This window comes from Canis lupus, chromosome 3 (genome assembly GCF_011100685.1).
Source record: "Canis lupus familiaris isolate Mischka breed German Shepherd chromosome 3, alternate assembly UU_Cfam_GSD_1.0, whole genome shotgun sequence".
In the NCBI taxonomy this organism is placed as follows: domain Eukaryota; kingdom Metazoa; phylum Chordata; class Mammalia; order Carnivora; family Canidae; genus Canis; species Canis lupus.
In genome coordinates, this window is record NC_049224.1 from 76,202,747 (window position 1) to 76,224,519 (window position 21,773).

Below are 21,773 nucleotides of genomic sequence, written 5' to 3' on the forward strand. Positions count from 1 at the left end.
CTTCTCAGATTGGCTACGTGATAACTACTCTGATCGTCTAAACTCTGCCTTCTAGACTTTCACTTATCCAGCTCCTCCAACAATTGTAAAGTCTAATTCCTATAATAAATCTTTTTTCCCAGAACAGAATGGCTATCCTCCCCTGCCTGAACCCTGATTGATAGAATAACAGTGCAAACATCTGTTGAATGAATGGGCTAGGCCTAGCCTATGGATTAAGTTGTATACAGTCAGTCTTCAGAATCCAATATCTTTTGTTGTGCATTAAAATGAGCACAATTCATTTGTTTCAAACACCAAACCCTCAAGAAGAAAATGTGGCCATAAATTATTGAGGTTAAAGTCCCTTACTGGCAGTTTCCCATATAGGCATTCATCCAACTACCTCACAATGTATGAGGCTCAGGGCCAAATTTTTGCCTCCCAGAATTAGGTGGGTATGAAAACCTACAAATGTACCTGGTTGAGACTCCAAATTTTGGTGTCCTAAGAAGCAGCGGATAACTTTTTAGTCAAGAAAATTTTAAGAGCCGGCATTACCAGTCAATCCTCTAATGTTAAAAATGCCTAATGTGTCTACAATCGCCTGCAAAATGTATCTCCAAGATACTGAATGGAGTTAATTTAATATTACTATGTCAATATATCAAATTAAGTGTTGAAAAATATCTTTCAGAAATAAGGGCTTTGCCATAATTCATATTTTTTTTCCCCTGGGAGTAGTTTTACAGTACTCGTCTCTGTCTTATGCTTTCAAACTCAATTTTTGAACAATACAGAATCAAAATAAAAAATATATATATCACGAATGGTACTATCACACCACCTTGGGAGAAAAAAATAAGATATAGGGCTGTGATGATAGCTGCACACAGCTCTTTTCTGTGCTTGCTCTATTTATCTATCAGGTCAGCCCGAAATGTATCTTTGTGCCAACCTGAGCATGATTGGTACAGCTTTCCTAGCTGATGTCCTATTACGTTCTGCCAACAGGAGGTGCTAGGGGGAGTTTGGAAGTGAAGGAAGGGGGAGGGGCAGAAAGTACCACCCTCCTCCTTATTTTTTTCTCTCAGCAGGGCCTGTGTCTGGCAGGGGCTGTCTACTCCAAAAGTGACTGTTTATTCTCACTCGTTTTGGCACTTCCAGAGCAAAACTCCTCGTTTGCCCTAAAGAAACCAGCGCCAGCCAGATGCGCCCCCCCCCCCCACCCCCCGCCCCCCAACCACCAGAGGTCTAAACCTGAGCTCTAGGAGGCCCTTCCCTCCTCTAAGCTGCTACTCTGGTAATCTCCATCTTTTGCCTTTTGTTCCCAGATCCCTTGGGACAGAAGTTGCTTCTTATTAGTTCTGATCCCCCCTCCGTGCTTCCCTCTTGCTTTGCAGGCCTTCAACACCTGTGATCATTCATTATGTTCAATCTGTCTTGTCGAAGCACTGAATGTGAATTCTGTTCTCCTGATTGGACCCTGTCTGATAACATTCCTTATTGCATGGCTTCTAGCCAATAAAAGGGATTTAGGTCTCCTTCCCTGCCTCCTTCTTCTTCTCCACTATTTAAGGGTTATTTTTCAAGTTTGCCTTCGGTATCTTCAAGAAATATCCTGTCAAATACTAGGGAGCACCTGCAGTTTTCCTTTACTTCTCATTTTTTTTTTTTTTTTTTTTTTATGATGTCTATTGCCAAAGCCTTGAAAGCTATAAAACTTTGATCCTACAGATAGGCATCCAAGATGAGCTCTTCCTTAATGATCTAAATGGTGATCCATTCTACTTACTCTGCTGCTCGCTCAATGGAGGGCCCACACCTTGCTCTAAAAATTTCCAGCATAATATAACCTCTATTCTCCAGAGCTGGTTTCTTTGACGTCCTTTACATATTTTTGTGTGGGTTCTCAGAATCTTTTAGACTTGAAGGGCACAGCTTTCACTTTTACAGCTATTTTGTTACAAGTGCTACCTTATGGCAGAGGTCTGAGTCATTGGGCTGAGCTGAAAGGCAATCAGTTTCACTGATAGAATGGACTACTTAGAATTACCTACAGTTTTACAGAAGGAAAGAGGTCCCACCCCCATGCCTTCCTTCCTTCAACAAGATTATCATCAATTTTATTTGTTCATTCTCATTTCCTCTGAGGATTTCATTTGAACAAGGGGGTCCTCTGCTACAAAAAGATTTGAGAACTATGAGCAGGGAACCTCCAGATGTACCCACACTTATCCAAATACAAAGATAAAAATACCTAGATTTCAAGCTGAGGCCACCACAATAAATGTAAAAATAATATTTACAAGGTCCAGGATTCTTAGGATTTAATAGAAAAATTTCTCCCAAGCTTTATAATATTGAAAAAAGAATAAGTGTGCTCTTTATTTGTCGAAGAATATTGCTGTGTGCACACGGTTTCCTAGGAAACACAAGGCCTACATTCCTTGAAATGGTAGTTGTGGGTCCAAAGAACTTGAAAAAGGTGTGGAGTGACATTAAAATTTTGAAGGCTCCAGAGTACAAGGAAAACCTCCATCAATTAAAATGATCGTTAATCAGAACCCTAGGTTTCACTAGTTAAACAAGAGAAAATTAAGAAATGTATTGAGCTTCAGATATCTCTAATAAGACATTGTACTCTGCATTAATATGCATTAGTTCCAAGAAGTAAATGAAAATTGCATATGAAAAGGAATTTGAAAGCTGTGAATTTCTGATAAAAATGACATGTAGATATTTGCGGTGCTCTTCTCAGTAAAATTGAATACCTGAGAAAATATTTGAAAAGATAGAAAAGAAAGGTAAATGAAAATACAGAAATTTAAGATAAATCATAACTCTGTGTAAGGTGGGAGCTATATAAAGACAGGATTTTTAAAATTGACTTATTTGGGGGCATCTGGGTGGCTCAGTCAGGGAAGCATCTGATACTTGATCTCAGCTCAGGTCTTGATCTCAGCTCAGGTCTTTGAGCTCAGGGTCATGAGTTTGGGCCCCATGTTGTGCTCCACGCTGGATGTGGAGCCTACTTAAAAAAAAAATGATGTATTTCTTTCAAAGTCAAAAACATAAGTTTACTGTACATTAATGTCTATTAATTAAAATATGCAAAACGTGGGAAAATTTTAGTCTTTAAACATTGAGCCATTTATTTGTGATTATTGGAATAATTTCTATGTGGTTCCAAAGATTTTTTAATTTTTTTTCAAAGGAAAATGGTTCTCTCTCTCTTTTAAAAAGATTGTATTCATCTATTTGAGGAGAATATGAGTGGAGGGGGAAGGACGGGGAGAAGGAGAAGCAGACTCCCCTCTGAGCAGGAAGCTCCATGTGGGGCTGATCCCAGGACCCTGAAATCATGACCTGAGCCAAAGACAAACACATAACCAACTGAGCCACCCAGGTGCCCCATGAAGATGGTTCTTTATAGAAATTTCTATAAGATTTTTTTGATGTGTTCTCTCCTCACAGATTTTAATGCAGATTTTTCTTATACGTTATCCAAGGTAATCTCACACATAGCCTGTTATTTTCATACATGTGCTTAGTTGAAATATGATATGAAATATGATATGAAAGTACCACCTTTATTGCTATGATATGACTTTTATTTAGGGAGTAACACTTTATGTTTAGTTTTCTTATTTATGATCCATTTAATCCAGTTGAAATAAAGTAGACTTAGTAGTTTAAATGAATATTCTTTAACACTTAGAGACACGTATCATTCAGACTCATTTGCATAAGCTTAAGGTTGATCATTTATGGTTTAGCACAACTTATATCTTAATAGCACCATAGAGACATAGCAAAGTATCCTTGATCTCTAGATTGATTCAACAATAATTTCTAACAACTTTATAATATTTTTGAAGATGTCAGATGTATCTTCCATCAGGACAGAAAGATCCACCGTCTCCCATCCTTCTGAAGAATGAATGTTTTGTTGACTCACACTTCACACCAGCGAATTGGCTTTGCTATTCAATTTCTAGCAGAAAAGATTGCCTAACGTAATCTATTCTAAAGGTAAAACAATTTTTGGTAGTGACCTGTAGTTAAGTAGCTTGTAGCTAATGACTCTGTGACAAAAATTGCAAGTGTTTCCCAAACAGTCATTCCTCCCTTATTTAGTAAAAGAACCCTGGCATTTTAACTGAGCACATGGATGCTGAGGATTTCATTTCTCAGCCTCCCTTAGTGCTAGGTATAGCCATTTGATTAAATTTTAGGCCATGGGTCATGGGTAAAAATACTGAGCAATTTCTAGGTCTGGCCTATAAAACAGTACACTGTGCATTTTATTCTCTCCTTCTCACCAGCTGGGATGTAGATGTGATAGTGAGAGCTAGAGCAACTATCTTGGGCCATGAGATAAATTCCATAGGTTGATAAAAAGCTTGATCCAGTTCTGAAGTACTTTTATGTGAACTAAGAGAGGAATAAGCTTCTGTATTATTTAGGGAACTGTTATTCTGGCCTTTGTTACCACACCCAAAGAAGCAGCATAAAATCCAAATACATGGAAATCCTATATTGGGCTATAGAATAGAGTGGGTAATTCTGACTCAACTAATTACCAATATGAATTTTAGTAAATTACTTAAAGTCTGTTATCCTCAGGTTCCCTTCCCTTCAGTGAAATGTTAGTTTTTATGGATGGGATCAACATACATAATCCATGGAGGTGCTCACCTCTGTAACTGACAAATTAAGTTTCCAAAGATATTATCTAGTCTTATTATTAGACCAGTAGGTCAACCCATTCAGTTATATTGGTAAGTTTTAGCAAATAACTATTTCAAGAGTTTCTTTGGAAGCTATGTTACTAATTAAAGTAGTTAAATTAGTTATATATCATAAATCTACTGTTATTGAGCTCCTTAGGGTTGATAACAGCATTTGTTAATATCCACTCACAAATTTTCTAGGTTCAGTTTTTTCTAGAGTATAAATTTTGTGATCTTTATTTTCCAGTGTGAGTTGAGTTGGATTCTAAAATGGATTTTTAAGCAAAAACCGTAACTTTACCCATAGGAACACCCTATTTCATTTCCATGAAGAGGTGTAAAGACTTTCAATTGAGGCCCATATCCTAGAGTCCCTATAATTTTCATTTGAGTTTGTCACCTCTGTTTCCAGGTTAAAGTCTTTGGACCTTGACCAGACATCTGGAATAGCTACACATTGGAAGCATTTTAAAGACGATTGCCTTTAACTCATAATGACCAACAATTCTCAATAACTTTGTGATAAGAAACAATAGTCAATAATCTTCTTCAAGCATTTCCTATAGGATGTGATTCCCTAATTAAACTCTCAGCTCTTCCAAAAGAGTGGTTCAGCAAGCTAAAGGTGTTACACACACAAAAAAATAGGTTTCCTGATCCAATAGACTTAAGAAATGCTAAGTTAAGCAAGAGTAAACAGGTTGCTGTTTTTTTTTTTTTTTGGGGGGGGGGTTGTTTGTTTACAGGACTTCCATAAAGACTTTAATATGATAATGTATGTCATAAATCTCTAGGAGAGAGTATTGAGGAAAGTATTTTCAAACTTGTTCAAGTAGCTTTCATTTTCATAAAACATTACATAGACCTAATTTGGAATTGCTAATTTTATGACTGGCTTAAGCAGGGTCATTGGAGAGCTGCATGGTTTCTCTGCGGGCATAACCATCCCATCAGATTAGGTCATTAGTCAAATGCTTTCTGGAATCTATCTTTGCTCCTTTAACCCCTTTAGAATATGAATTAAGATAATGACCATTTCCGGTGCCTGTCCTCAAGCCTGATTCTCGCTTTCTCTTTTTCCATTGAACCTTGCCACTGCTCCCTATAGGCCTATTCATTTTTTCAAAGCTTTTAATATGCTGTTTTGCCTATAAAGCAAATCTATTTGTTCTGAACTCACCATGTTGCTAATGTTCTTCTGCAAGACCTGCCTGATAATGTTATTGACCGAACCCATTTTTTTTTCTCACAAGCTACTGTGAGTAATGTGATTATCTCCTATGTGCAAAGATAGCACAAGGAACCTGTGAACTGGAATTTAAAATGCATAACAAGACTCCTAGAAATCATAACTAAAACTATAAATTTCATTAACTATCAGAAGAAATGTGATTCAGAACACTGTTGACTATATTATTGATGCAATTAGCCAGAAGATGTGCGAGGGGGTGGATGGATGACTTGGAAGACTTGGGTCTTGTTATTCTTTTGTATTGTTAGTTGGAAGTTTATAGTCGTGTGTAGGCCTGTACCCAGGAAACACCTCACTCCGTGAAAGATTTCTATCAATAACACACAGATGAAAGCTGCTGTTGAATCAAATCTGTTATCTGGGCAAACCTTTGGCTATGCTTGTAAGAATCCATTTAAATGGATCAGCTCCAGTTACTATTTACACTAACAGTCCAGTCCCAAAGGGAGGTAGCCTGTTGCAATAATTGCGATGAGCAAGACCTATGCATCTGACATAAGCTTGAATTCCAGCTCTACCATTTATAAGGTATGTGACCTTGGGTAAGTTAGTTAACTCTTAAACCTCTAAGTAACCTCATCTATAAAGTGAAGCTAATAATAGAATCCTATTCACAGAGCTGGTATGAGGATTATGAGAGATGGTTTATGTACTAAGCCTGCATGTGGGTAGTTAACCCCAGCATTAATAAATATGGGTAGTATTTAATAGCTATGATCACCCACACTTGCTGGCACTCCTGCAAAAGTAAAAGCTTCCAGCCTTGTTGAGGTACTAGTAGTGTGTTCTTCTTATAACTTGTCTCGGGATCCCTGGGTGGCGCAGCGGTTTGGCGCCTGCCTTTGGCCCAGGGCCCGATCCTGGAGACCCGGGATCGAATCCCACGTCGGGCTCCCGGTGCATGGAGCCTGCTTCTCCTTCTGCCTATGTCTCTGCCTCTCTCTCTCTCTCTCTCTGTGTGACTATCATAAATAAATAAAAATTAAAAAAAAAAATAACTTGTCTCTATTGAATGATATACTTGTCCACTGACTCTTACCCATTATTCTCAGTCATGTTCAATGTAGTATGGGCAGCAGTTTGAAGTTCAGCTTTGAAAAAGGTAAGACAACGGTTGATACATCTATGGTAAATGACAGCTGTGTATTTTATTTTATTATTTTTTAAAGATTTCATTTATTCATTCATGAGAGAACACACAGAGAGAGAGAGAGAGGTAGAGACACAAGCAGAGGGAGAAGCAGGCTCCATGCAGCGATCCTAGGACTCGATCCCAGGACTCCAGGATCACATCCTGGGCTGAAGGCAGGCACCAAACTGCTGAGCCACCCAGGGATCCCTCATCCAGTTGTGTATTTTAAAACGTGCTGAAGACTCTGGGCTGGGTGAGAGGTTTGAAGTAAGGACTCCGTCTATTGAAAGAAACAATGAACCAGGAGGGTGTTGAGATGGGGTGTCAAAAGCTGCTGGCTGAGAGGAAGTATTTCCTGTGTCTCTGGAGCATCCAGTAGAGTCCAGACTCCAGCAGTGGTTAGGAGGGGGTGGTGGTGGAGTGGAGATAGAGTTGGGGAGAAGTAGGAGAAGAAAAGCCAGAAAAATCATAGCTGCACTCACCACTTCAGAGACAGCTTCTCCTCTCAACCTCCTGTTCCTTTTGACCTGATCCTTGAGGGGTCAAATCTAGCAGCTAGCAAATGGGGAAAGAGGTGAACAACTGAGAAAACACATGTCAGTCCTCTAACCACACCCTCACAACACCAAAGAAGCATTCTAGACCTGAAGCAGGCTTGTGGGAAAGGGTGGTAACAGAGGGCAGTATGTTTTGCATGGGATGAACTATATTGGAGTTAGTCTGTCATGCTAGGTCAGACTGGACATGTTTTGTAAAATAAATTAGACTCTTCTTTTCATTGACACAGATCAGAAAATCTAAGGGACTGGCCCTATATTTCATTCATTGGGCAGGAGTAGAGTAAATCCAAAAGCACAATTTGGAAGGGACAATGAAAGAGAGACTAAAGCTCCTTATATTTAATTATCGCCTGTTAATTCAGCTGGTTCAATAAAATATGTACCCATCTGATACTGTTTTGCTTTTTATTTGAAAATGCACTCTGCACTTTATGAAGATAACCCTACGGAACTAAATTGGTGCCTTCTTAAAAAATATAGCTTCAGTAAAAATTGTCCCTACTTGTGCAAAAAGACAAGTGACTGATTCTACTGCTGTCTTATTTTCTTGTGTTTTCTGGAGATGAATGAAAACCAAAAACAAAAAACTCCTTTTTTTAGTGTCCTAGTAACTATAATAAAAAAGCCAAGCATTCATGGCCGAATGAATGCATGAGTAGTAGTTCCTTTACAAGTGAAAGAAGAAAAGTTCAATCAAGCATGACTGCCACGGCCTCCTTAATATGCTTGAAAAATGTTCTGAGCAGAGACACCGAGTATTCTGATTGCTAAGCCAGATTGAAGTTGAGGTAGTGTGGGTATGAGAGTTTCCACAGGAAAAAGTACAAAACCATTATACAGGATGCTACCGAAGCCATGTGGAGTGAAGGAAATGCAAACTTGAGAGTGAGGTCTTTGAAGGTCTGTGCACCTGCTGTTTGGCATAACTAAGATGGTATGTCATATTTCTCACACAGAAAATGATCAAATGGCAGATAGATATCTTTTTTAGAAAATGTGTTTTAAATGAGAACACTACTTTTTCAGACAGTGAAACAGGATATATGGATTTTTTTTTCTTTTTTTTCTTTTTTCTGAAGTAAGAACAGCAGAGGTGCCTGGGTGGCTCAGTCAGTTAAACCTCTGCCTTCAGCTTGGGTCACGATCCCAGCCAGGATCCTGGGATCGAGTCCTGCATCGGGCTCTCTGTCAGCGAGAACTCTGCTTCTCCCTCTCCTACTGCCCGTCCTCCCTGTTCATTCTTTCTCTCTCCCTCCTTTTCTTTCAAAATAAATAAATAAAATCTTTAAAGTAAGAACAACGGACATTGATGGCGTAGAAGTTGCTAGTAACCAAGGTGCAAATTATACATAACAAATAAACCTTTAAATCATGAGTCCATTTGTGGCACTCTCAGATATAGAAAGAGTAACTTAGGATCTTCATTGTCAAATCTGTCAAAACTTTTTCATGAAGTGCTGGGGCATTCTTATCCCATGTTCCTCCAATCTATTTTTAATTACCCGGTTTTGAGGAAATGATTGAATTTGTTTATGTAACATAACATAAAAGAGGTAGCTTACAGCTAAAAAAATTAAATCTTCCCTAACATTAGAATTCTGTAGAAACTGGAAGGATGAATTGACTCAATTGTCCATTTTATTTCCCAAAATACAGAGGTATCAAATTATAAATACCAAATTTTTTTATAAATCCCTCAAAAATCTAGTGAATTAGTCGTATCTCTTATTTGTAAGTTAAAATCTACAAATGCACATATACCCTGAAATTTCCACAGATTAGACTGTGTACTTCTTTTGGATAGGAAGACTAGAATAGCCATTAAAAGAGTGGTCCCTAGAATCATATGAATGTGCTGTCAAATACTACATTTGCACCTCAACCTCTCTGCATCTCATTTCGTTCAGCTGATGTATTGGCATCATGATAGTACCTTCCAACAAGGGTTGTTTTGAAGATTATATGAGATGAGGAAATAATTTAATTCTCTCTTGTTTGCATCCCTTCAGTGATTTCCAATTGCCATCCCAATGACTTCTTGTAAAATCCTCAAACTTAGCCATGGCCTATAAGGCCCTACATAATGTATGTGCCTGTCCTTCCAACTCTATCCTGTCTACTCTATCTACATCCTTGCTCACTATCTGAAAGTCCTTATTTCAGTTCCTCCAAAGTTCCTGCTTTTGCTGCCTCTGAGGTTTGACAAATGCTCTTCTTTGCCAGGATTCTATTTCCATCCTCCCACACACAGGCACAACACACATAGCTTACTCTCCCCCTCCCCCAGCCTTTACTTCTCAGTTTAAACATCATTTTTTTTAAAGAGGACTCTTCTGACTAACTGGTCAAAAACCATTCTTCTCTTCATTCTCTTGCAGAGAATTCTCTCTCATTGTTCTTGCATTGTTCATTCCTAATACCACAAAGATTGGGGTGCCTTGTTTGAAATGAATGGAAAGACAGGAGTCAGGCAGACAAGGAATCAAACTTTACTTTTAGACAACATGTCAGGCTCTGGCAGCTATGAATATATTTAAATCTCCCAGAGGTGTTACAGCTTGGAAGAGCAACACAGAATTCTGGCTCCCTGATGGTGATCCACGCTATAAGAAAGAGGGGATGAAGGTGTGAGGCTCAGTCCCTCCTTCCAAGTGTACCCCATCAAGAAGATATTCCACTAGCACAGACAGTATGCAAGGGATGAGGAATGAGGGCAAAGTGGGGCAGTAGGGTTAGAAGCTCCCTTTGCATGAAGGAAAGATGGAGAATAGGAAAGCATTTCTTCCATTCACAATTACAATGTAATTGTAAAGCCCAATATAAAGCCCATATACGGACCATTTTTGAGGTTAAATATAGACAAAATCAGCAAATTCATGTGGCTTAAACATACAGGTATGTGTTGTGTACACATGTAAATAGGTAAATGCACATATATGCATGCATAGATCTACTATGCAGTATAGGTAATATATGTATGTGTTATGTATATGTGTAGAACAGCACATGCATGTGTCATACGTATACATATATGTGTCATAATTTGTGTAATATCTGCCTCTGCTCTCATACTCAAGCTTCAAAAGATAGTGAAGTATGTATATGCTTATCTCCGCATCTCTATAAATCATTACATCTTACAATATCTACAAAAATTAGTTGAATGAATAACAGGCTACAAAGTGTTTAACATGTTCTGTGACTTACTTTAAGAACTCAGTAGATCCTAGATCAGCCTGCTGCTTCTGCTGATAAAACATTCTGAGTATATTGGGTACTAACTTTTGACCTGGGTTCTCTATTTCTAAGACTTCCATTTTGGAAATCCATAAGCTTACCCAATGGGTCTCTCATATAGCTTGTATCCCGCTCATTGTAATTTCAGGCAAGATCCCATAGTTGCAACCTTCACAGCTCCTAAGTTATAACCTCAAGGAGAAACAGGGGGAGTGGGACTGTTGCAAATTAGCAAACGTCTATCCCGTCCATAAAGGGCAGCCGTGTTTCCAGTCAGTTCACACTTGCTTTGTGGGAATATGAGTTCAGTGTTATCAGATATTCTGACTCTTCAAGAGAAGCTGAAAAACTATATTTTAATATAAATCCATATTTTAATATAAAATCTTAAAGATCTGGGAAACTAAAAATTGCTAAACCCTATGTGCTTCTGAAGGACACTTGAACTGCATGCTGCCCACAGCTGGTTTGTGACCTTTGTTTTTATGGTGGTTGCTTTGTGGTATGAGGTTTTATCAATCCCTTTCTTGTTTTCTGTTTACCTTTTGCATGGGTATTAGTCTGTGCTTTTCAAATTAGTTTTTTAATAGTTTAATTTCATTGCTTTATAAGAGATCTATTTCTATCTGTTGTTTTTGTATTTCTAACCTCTCTACCTTTTGCTTCTTTAAATCCCCTCTCCCCCTTGGTTTTCTTGGTGTCAGAAGAGCTGTCAAGGTCAATGATCTATTATAAGTGTAGCATTTTTAGCGAAAAGGAAACAAAAATGGAGCTATACAGAATTTTCAAACTATAGCACAAATAGAATTTTCTGGTGTGTTTCATAAACTCAATTTTGGAAATATATGAGGACGATTGATACAACAAAGTGGAAATAATGATTTTATACTCAGTGAATGTATTTCTTCTGCAAATCCAGTGGGTAATAATTAGGTTCTCTGGAATTCCTTTTAACAATAATTTTTCCTTAAGGAACTTTTTTCCATAGCAAAATAAAATTAGATATTTATGTAAGCAGTGGTAGAAACTGCTGGATGTCAACAACTCTCAAACACAATCTATTTTAAGATACACAAATCTTTTTAAACCATGAGAAAAAAAATCACTGTGACCTAACCTATGACATAACACAAATCACTTAGAATTTTTATTATATATATATATGTGAAAATGCTCTTTGAGAATTATTTCAATGTAGATTTTTTAAAAGATTTTATTCATTTACTCCTGAGAGACACAGACAGACAGAGAGGCAGAGACACAGGCAGAGGGAGAAGCAGGCTCCATGCAGGGAGCCCGACGTGGGACTCGATCCCGGGTCTCCAGGATCAGGCCTTGGGCTGAAGGCAGCAGTAAACCGCTGGGCCACCGGGGCTGCCCTCAATGTAGATTTTGATTAAATATCACACTGCTCTGTTTCCTTGAATTTTTGCAGAAACATAGTGTAATCTTTTTAAAGGCATTGTAAATGACAGTTAAGCTCAACATGTGTTGCACTGTCAATGTAAGTAACCAAAATGATGACAATATAAACACGTGGGGTCAAGTTCACGAGCATGTAGACAATGACAAATTATAGCATGACTACTGCCTGGCCAACAGCAATTCATCTAAAGATGAATCCCTATTTTAGAAGTCGTAAAGTGTGAAGTATGTATCAGTGTCAATGAAATGTTCTAATCTCTAGTTCCTAAATAAGTTTCTGAAACATTAGTTTTGTGGGAAAACTTTTTATTTTTATTTATTTATTTGAGAGAGAGCATGTGAGAGAGCATATGAGTAGGGGTCAGGGGGTGGGCAGAGGGAGAGACAGATAATCTTAAGCAGATTCTACTGCAAGAGTGCTGAGCCCCACATGGGGCTCCATCTCATGACCCTGAGATCACCACCTGAACCAAAACCAAGAGTCGGACGCTTAACCTACTGGGCCACCCAGACACCCTTATTTTTATTTTATTTTTTTATATCCTGTCATTTTATGACACTGAAATTTTCCAGGCTAAAAAATAAGTTATAAACAGGGCAGCAGGAGAAACAAAATTCTCTTTGAATGGTATATTTACAATTTACTTGAGTAAAGTCTTTGCGCAGTTGAAGTCTTTAGTTAGATTTGGTTATCTCCTGTGAGATGCAAACCCCTAAAGATAAAGAAATCTTTCAGACCACAAGAGAATGATGAAGGCTCTGAGGAGATAAGAATTCAGAGGTTTGTGGGTCCCACTGATTTTAAAACTGGCCCCGAAATTTGCTTCCTTTATTCATCTTTTTTTTTTTCCTCTGCTGCCACTAGCCTAGTTTTATCCTTTTGTCAATTCATGTAGTTTTATAGGGAAACTTACGTTCACTGTTTAAAACATTTAATGATTTCTGAAAGACTTTTATTTATTTAAGATTTTATTTATTTATTTAAGAAAGATAGAGAGGGCGGTGGTGGTGGTGGTGGAGGAGCAGAGGGAGAGGGACAAGCAGACTCCATGCTGAGCACAGAGCTCTACTTGGGGCTCCAGCCAAGGACCCTACTATCATGACCTGAGCCAAAATCAAGAGTCAGAGGTTTAAATGACTGAGCCACCCAGGTGTCCCAAAACTAATACTTTAAAAGAAGTTATTTCCACAATCTCATCAACCTTTGGTCAAATTTAATTGAGTACTTGGCATTTCTACTTTGTCTACCTTATAGTAGACATCCATCCACAAGGCAATTAGTTCCCTTGTGGTGAGAAAGTTAATAAAACTTTCAAAACAACTCTTAAAACTTATAATAAAGTATCAAGTATTTAACCTAATGAATATAAATATTTCAACTTAATGAAACAAACATTTATTCAAGGCTCTATGGTGGCGCTTCGGGGAATTTGAATAGTAATAAAAGATTCCAAGTACCCATAAGGCAAGGTAGACTGACAAGAGTACTCTAGTAGAGGTAATGGAAATCCAGGGAACACAAGTAGTAGGAAGAAAAGCTTCTCAGTATCTGTAATGCAAAATCCCCTAACATAAGTATGCTAATAATAAAAACAAGGGTCAATGGGAAAATTCAAGGAAGAGTACCACGTATGCCTGAACATAGGCCATCATTTCTCCCAAAAAATCAGGCATCAGAAAAGATATTCTTCTGGTTGAAATTTTAAAAGTCTTCTCCGAGGCAGAATGCTTGAGACAGGTTAGGCTTTGAATCCGCATTTCTTGGGTTCACTTCCTTTCTCCCTTATTGTTCCTTGATGAGAAAAGGAACTGGCTAAGAAAGGACATAATGATAGTGTCTACCTTCCAGACTTCTTGTGAGGATTGAAAGTGTTAAAACTGTAACAATGCTTGGTCCCTAGAATGTATATAGTCCAGGTTCAAGACCCTTCTGCAATTATTGTCCATTAATCCAAACTGCAAACTACTTGAACTACTAGAGTTAGATGTGGGGCAAGTAGCCTGAAACATCCTCAATCAGGCATAGTTTAGGATACATAAAAAGGTCATCTGAAGGATTTGGTTTAAAAATCACGGAGGTGAAGATATTTAAAACCCGTTAATTATGTATGGAGGTGTGACTACACAATTTTAACTGTCCTACGTTAGTGCAAACATCCTTTTAAAAAGCATCCAAAAAACCCAGAAAAACTGGTGGAGATAACAGATATACATATTTAAGATGAATGACAAAAAATAATATAACGCAAGTGGAAACTTGTGGTTTATAATAACATTCCTGGCGGTGATAAGAAACATAAAAGGATTCAGAAAGGTAGGTCTCTTCAAAAATTTAAAAACAAGTGAAAATAATATGCTCTGAAAAAAACAAAAACAAAACATTGATGATTCGAAATGTGACTCTCATGATGCAATTATTGATGTCAAAGTTGCATGCTAAAATATGAATAAAATTATTTTATAAAATATGAGTGGAATAAGCAGTGTTTATACATTAGCATATAATTTTATTTTTATAAATATTTGCTTATCTAAAATGAATTAGATATTATAATAGACACGCCTGTTTTATCTATATTCCTGAAGTATTATATTTGGCAAAAATTATATTGGATTTTCTTTTAGAGAAAAATACTTTAAATTCTGTTGTGTACATGATTGTGGGTAGCAGAGATCTGGAAAGGCTTAAGAGAGAGATGGATTCGAACCTAGTTTTGAAGAGTAATTGGAGTAAAGAGACTAGAACTAAATGTATGAAGGGAAAAAAAAATAAATGTAGGAAGGGACTACAATTCTTTAGGTGCCTTAGACAAGCAATCACATTAAATTCTCTTGGTATTACAATTCCCAGTTTACAGATGGGGAAATTGAGGCTCAAACATTTTAATGAGTCTCTTCAAAATGCTACAACCTACATGGTCAGGCTTCATTTTTTCAGGATAGGCCTTTTTAATTCCAGCACTCTGATTTCCCTAAAAGGCAATCCAGGGCAGTGGGCGGATCCTGGAGAAGACTGGGTTGGACTTCTCTTTTCTTTATTTCCTAATTGATGTAAATTACTCAATCTCTCTTTCTTAACTTTTTTATCATGGGGATAATAACACTGTCTCTTTTAGGAGCTGTTGAGAGAATTCAGTGAGATTTTACAAGAGCTGGGAATAGCAACTGACACCTCAATGCTGTATGGGTGTTAGCCTCCATGATGCAAGGAGAAGGGGAAGGAAGGAGAGGAGGGAGAGGAGGAAGATTTCCACTCTGTCAGATTTCCAATTTTGGAAGCAGAGTGCATTCTGGGTAGGAGGGATAGGAGGAGCAAAGACACAAAATCTGGCAAAGGGCAAGCTATACCTGCTCCCTGAGTAAAAATCTAGGAAAGAAGGGTGGGGCTAAATCATTCTGGAATAAATCCAGCCTAGATGGAAATTCCTGGGAATATATACTCCATGGCCTTGGCAGTAAACAGATATCAGACCTCAGTTTTTATGATGTTAATTTTCTTGTACACTTTGCTGCCTCATTGTGAGGGCTGCTAAGTAATTTATAGTGTACGAATACAGCCTAGATGTGTTCAATTTATACACTACTGACTACTTAACCTAAATCTTAATTAAGCCTATGTTTATAAAATTAAAAAAGGGGTTCTAGCTCATAGAGTTGTTTTATATCTACAACATATATATTAGATGTTTGGCTGGAATCTGATATGGTTAACGAGGAATTAATAAAAGAATACCTTCGACAGATTTCCTCAGATATCTTTTACTTTCCTCCATACATTAAGGTTCTTTTTTTTTTTTATTCTTTAAAGATTTTATTTATTTATTCATGGGAGACACAGATAGAGAGAGGCAGATAGAGAAGATAGAGAAGGAGAAGCAGGCTCCATGCAGGAAGCCTGATACGGGACTCGATCCTTGGACTCCAGGATCACACCCTGGGCCAAAGGCAGGCGCCAAACCACTGAGCCACTCAGGGATCCCCTACATTAAGGTTCTTAAAACCAGAAAACATCTGAACATTCAACGGGGGACCACTGTTTTTCTTTCACTTCCTAGAGCTATTATTAAATCATTGGTGTGCCTTTCAGCTCTTAACTTTATTCCTCCTCAGAGAAGACTGTAAATCCAGTGGTTGTATTGTATTGGCTACTACCATATTCTTAAATTATCTAAACAGTAAGTTCCAATAAATCCGTTAAACAGTAAGTGACTGAATAGTAATCAAGGAACTAAGATATTGATGCAAAGAGACGTAAAGTCCCCACTAGTTTATAAAATCTCCCAAGAGAAGTAGCTTGAGGCCAAAGCAATGCTTGGCATTCCGAGACATACCACTACTAATGTGAGAATTTTTGCTTAGTTATAACCTACCTTGCTCAGAAAAGGACTTTATGATGGTTTACAAAAAAATAAAAAATAAATGACAATTATGTGAGAACTCTTAGAAAACAAACAAAACAAAAACCAGATTAAGAACCTAAAATGAAGCCAGGAAAGCCACATAAATACAATTCTACAGGCATCCAAAGAAAAGACAATGCATGAGGTTCAGTAAAACAAAACAACACAACCAAAAACTTTTCCCGGTGGAAATAGGGCTTGCTGTTAAGTACTTAGTTCAAAAGAAATGGAGATTGGGGTCTCTGGAGCCTGTTAGAGCTGCTTCAGGCTTGCAGGCAGGAGGATGCTTTTTGGTGGGAGGTATTTTGGTGAAGACGCCGCCTACCACTGGCACGGGCTCCTGGGAAGCCTTCTATAAGCTGGACTTCACCAATTACCTAATTTTTATAATAAGCTCAACACTTTCCCTAATTGCCTCGCTTCTATCAACAGGTACAGCGGAAAGATAAGGATATTGCATCTTTCAAGGGAGAGAATTTCAGGTACAGTCTGTGAAGACATGTTTAAGTTAAAAATAAAGTATTCAGCTTTTACTGAGTCTTAGGTTTTGGGGCAGGGGCCCGCACAAGTCATCTTGGGTGTTTTTGTTTGTTTTTTGTTTTTGTTTTGTTTTGTTTTGTTTTGCGGGGGATTCCCTCCTCTTTTGCTGCCTCGGTATCATGACTTCCAGGAGCAGGATGTCAAGGTCCGGCTCCAATGGGCAAGGTCTTTCCAGCATCTAGCAATCTCGGTGCCAGGGAGACTGGGGCACGGCCCCCCTTCCCTCCAGGTGAAAAAGACGAGAAAGGAGGATTCAGAAAACCAGGGAGTAAGTAGGCTGTTCTTCCTCGGGCTTAGGAGTTCCGACGAAAATCGAGAATCGAGGATCACCCCCCCCCCCCCTCAGGTGGCGTCGGCTTGGCCAGGTTCCCCGGGGCCTCCGACCCCTCGGCTGGAAAGGGGGGGACACTGACCCCCCTGCTCTCGGGCCCCGATTGAAGGGGGGTCCGAGGAGCGCAGGTCACCCTCCGGGGCCGGCCGGACAGCGTCCCGGGCCCGTCGGGCGCCACTTCAGGACGCGCAGCCCCGGAGAGCCGGCGGCCTCGCGGGGCTCGGGAAAGGCCGGGGTGGGGGGGGCACCGGGGTCCTGGGGCGACAGCGGCAGTCGGGGGCGGGCCGGGCCCGGGAGGGGACGGGGACGGGGACGCGGACGGGGACGGGGACGGGGATGCCCTCGCCCACCGGGGCTGCCGCACGCGCCCCCGCAGCCCCGGGAGCCCGGGGAACCTCGGGATCGAGCCCCGGGAGCCTCGCGGCCGCCGTGCGCCAGGTGGCGAGGGTGCCGGGCGCGGCCAGGTCGCGGCGCCCTGAGTCAGCCGCCCAGCTATGCTGCGGAACCGGGACTGCCGGCTCCCCGCCCCCGCCCCGCCCCGCCCCCGCCGCCGAGCCCGGGCTGCCCCCGCTCGGGGCGCCGGCTCCCCGCCCCCGCGGCCCGGGAGGAAGCGGCCGAGGCGCGGCGCGGGAGCACCTGGGCGGCGGCGGCGGCGGCGGCGGCGGCGGCGGGCGCGGCGCTTCCGGAGCTGCGCGCTCCCCGCTCCCCGCTCCCCGCTCCCCGCTCCCCGCTCCCGCCTCCAGGTGCGCGGCCGCGGCGCCACGAGCCCGTGTGACAGCGCCGCCCGCGCGGCCGCCGCCCGGCAGCAGACACGGTGCGGGCCGCCCGCGGGCCGGGGACGTGGAGGAGGCCCCGCGCCGGGTGAGCACCGGGGAGCGCCGGGTGAGCTCCGGGCCGGCCGGGCGGAGGCGGGAGGCGGGAGGCGGGAGGCGGGGGAGGCGCCGGCGCCGGGGGGCGGCTCCGCTCCACGCGTCGGGCGAGCCCCGGGGGCCGCGGTGGGCTGGGCGGCGCGGCAGGTGCGGGCGCGGGGCGCGGGGCGCGGGGGCGTCCGGCCCGGCCCGGGCTTCTGGGCACTTCCCGGGTCGGTTCCCAGAGCGCGGGGGGCTCGGCTCTGGCTCCTGCCCCCTGGATTGCGCTCCCGCGTGTGGGCGTCTAAAAGGAAACCAGAAGCGGGTGAGTGATCTGCAAACTCCTCACTAACGTGATTGGAGCGGGAGGGTGAGACTCCGCACAGACCGCCAGCCCCGCTCCAGCCCCCGCGCCCCCGCCCCCTCCAGCACCCCGCAACACCCCCCACCACCCCCCACCTCCCAGCACCCCGCACCCCCCCGCCCCCTCCAGCACCTCCACCCCCTCCAGCACCCCCCACCCCCTCCAGCACCCCCCACCCCCCCCTTTGGCGAGTTTCAGGCACCACGTTCTGTACCCGGTGGAGGACGAGCTTGCTCGCCCCCCTCGCCCCGCGCTCTCGGAGAGGACGGGCTTGTCCCCTAGCGTCCACCGCGGCCCCTGGCCTCCGCCCGCCGAACCCAGCACCGTGCACGGGACCCGGCGGCAGTGAGTTCACTGGATCGATCCGGCCCGTTTTGTTTTGGAGACGAGGCTCCGGGGAACGGGTGTCCATCTCATTCAGTAACCTCGGTTCGCCCAGGCTTGGTTTCTTAAGCACTCTCGTCTCCCCTCCTTTTGGCGATCTGGAGTTACTTTGATTGAAGGGAGGGCTTCCTGAAATTATATTGTGAACTGTATCCTTTGATAATTAGAGGAAAAACAGAAGCAAGTGTGCGTAGCAGCATGACATTTTAGGCTTTTGCAAGTTTGTGTAGTGATAGAAACTTTTTTTTTTTTTTTAAAGGTTGTCCTTGAAGTAGGCTGCCCGGTGGAATATATCCTTCGGGCTTAAAAAAAAAAAGCTAGTTGAAAAAAACCTATTTTTAAAAGTACATTTAATCGGATGTCATTGTGATTATCAATAATAGTATTGTACTTACAAGCTCAGTATTGATTTCGCCCGCACTTAAGCACTCAACACCCGCTTGAGTTTGTGGAACATTGCCCATAAGTAATTGGAGGATGAAGTTATGGCTGTTTTTAAAAGGAAGCTAACTTTTTTAAGGGGGGGGGGAAAGATGCTCTGAAGTTTTAGTCATGACTTTCATGCATTTACAAGAGAAATATTGTGGGAAAATTAACATGATACTGTTTAACAGCGTTTAAAAAAGGAGAAGAGAGTAAAGTGGGTCAAGAACTAAGCTGGAGCCTAGACTGGAAATGTCTCCCTGGCTGCTTTTTAAACATGTATTTAACAGATACACGTTTAAAGTGAGTCGTAACACGGAAAGTGTTTTATATAGATTGGATTTGTTAGTCCTCAATGATTTATTTAAAATTAAAATGTACCTAGAGGGTAAGTCAGTTGACCTGTTAAAACTTATTTAGATGTGCGTGTGTTTGTATTTTTTCTGTCCTTTCTAAACCTGTCAGATTTTATAGGGGTTGTCCATGAAAGGAAAGTTGATTTTTTTTTTGTGTGTGTGTGTGTGTGTGTGTATACATAAATATATTTATTTATTTTGCTTTTGCTGATGTGATGATATAAACTCTTAGTTGCCTGATATACAAGTTTCTCGCAGTGAAAGACTCACAGATATTCAATTAATACTATTTACTGCAACTAGTCTTAGTTACTGTGGTTAAGTGTGGGGGTCACATTAGAGTGAATTGCGATATATTTCTTGAGATTTAAAAATAAATATGTATGAGAGCTAGAGAGCACAGGCTAGCAGGGCGGGGAATGGGGTTCCTGAGAGGGGAGGGGCAAAGGGACTGGAGAGGGAGAAGCAGACTCCCTGGGGAGCTGGAAGTTTGATAAGGGGCTTCATCCCAGGATTCCTGGATCACATCGCAACCGAAGAGCCTAAGGCAGATGCCCAACCAACTGAGCCACCCAGGTGCCCCTGAATTGCAGTTTTCTTGGAAACTTTTCCATTAGTACTATGGAACTATGAAGTTTTAAAAACTCTAGGACTCTTAATATCCAAGAAGTGTAGTTTTTTTTTTTTTTTTTTTTTGTTTCTGTTTTGCTTATTTATTTATTTATTTATTTAGATTTCAACCCTACCTTCCTGGAACTTTAAGAAAGTTTGGTGAAAGATGTTATGAAATTGCCAAGTATTATGATGGCCTTTGCTTTCATAACTTTCTTTTAACAAGAGTTTATTTTTTTCTCATTTATTTATAGACTCATTTATTGAATCCAGTCTTGGCACTTACTAAATTGAGGGATTTTTAGAATTCTCTGCAAAATATTAAATATGTAGAGAACTTTTTATTTTTTTATTTTTTAAAGATTTTGTTCATTTATTCATAAGAGACACAGAGAAAGAGAGGCCGAGACACAGGCAGAGGGAGGAGCAGGCTCCATGCACAGAGCCTGATGTGGGACTCTATCTCAGGACTCCGGGATCACGCCCTGGGCCAAAGGCAGGCACTATACCACTGAGCCACCCAGGGATTCTGAGAACTTTTTATTAATGTTGGAATTATTTCTTAGCTTTGACCAAATGTGATTTTTTTTTTTTCCCAAATGTGAATTGATGAGAGATTAGAACCTGTGAGATGTCTTTTTAATCTTTACTGTGAAGTCCTGGACCCTGAGAGTTTGTCATTTTAGGTTTTTGGTTTTTTTTTTTTTTTTTAAATAGTATTGGTCAGATTAAATATATAATGATTATTGAACCATTTAGTTCGCTTATTTCCTTAGTTGAAGTAATAGTCAATGGTATTCTTTTTATAAGAGCTTTTCTAGTATAAGAATAGCATATTTGTTTACCCATGCTATGGAGGAGATGAAGGAATCCTGATGTGGGTTGGAGTAGTCATTTTGAGCTGCTTAAAGGGCAAAAGGTACTAGTGAATTGATGGGAAGAATTATTTTCCTATCTTACACCATCTGTGTACAAAGCTGGTAGGGTAGGTGAGGGCATACTCAGGGAAGGGCTAATAAGATGCCCTCATGGTTCTCACAAAAACGGGAGGCACAAAAGGACTCTATCTATATAGGTCATATTACATAGCTTTAGGAAAAGGAAAGAATCGTTAATCAATTTGTGGCTGGAGAGATGATCAGGAAAGAGCAGAAGAGACCTGTGGTCTGCATGCTGATTATCAGGTGATTTGGG

The 21,773-nt window shown here is 41.1% G+C and overlaps 1 protein-coding gene and 1 long non-coding RNA gene across 9 annotated transcripts in view; both read left to right on the top strand.

The window, feature by feature from the left end:
• The window catches only part of LOC102152443, a 169,878-nt gene extending 164,576 nt beyond the window's left edge, over positions 1–5,302 (top strand). The window contains exons 4-5 of the long non-coding RNA XR_005357313.1: positions 3,861–4,014; positions 5,128–5,302. This is a non-coding gene — a long non-coding RNA (uncharacterized LOC102152443). The remainder of the gene's footprint in view (positions 1–3,860; positions 4,015–5,127) is intronic.
• An 11,877-nt stretch (positions 5,303–17,179) lies between these two features.
• The window catches only part of ARAP2 (ArfGAP with RhoGAP domain, ankyrin repeat and PH domain 2), a 190,719-nt gene continuing 186,125 nt past the window's right edge, over positions 17,180–21,773 (top strand). For 3 of the 8 annotated variants that reach the window (XM_038533510.1, XM_038533518.1, XM_038533517.1), the window contains exon 1: positions 18,377–18,453. The gene's annotated coding sequence lies outside the window, so the exon portion shown is untranslated. Of the gene's footprint in view, positions 17,204–18,369; positions 18,475–18,622; positions 18,766–19,038; positions 19,150–19,208; positions 19,234–21,773 lie in introns of those variants that run through there. The other 5 variants (XM_038533515.1, XM_038533511.1, XM_038533512.1 and 2 more) reach the window with 5 other exon arrangements.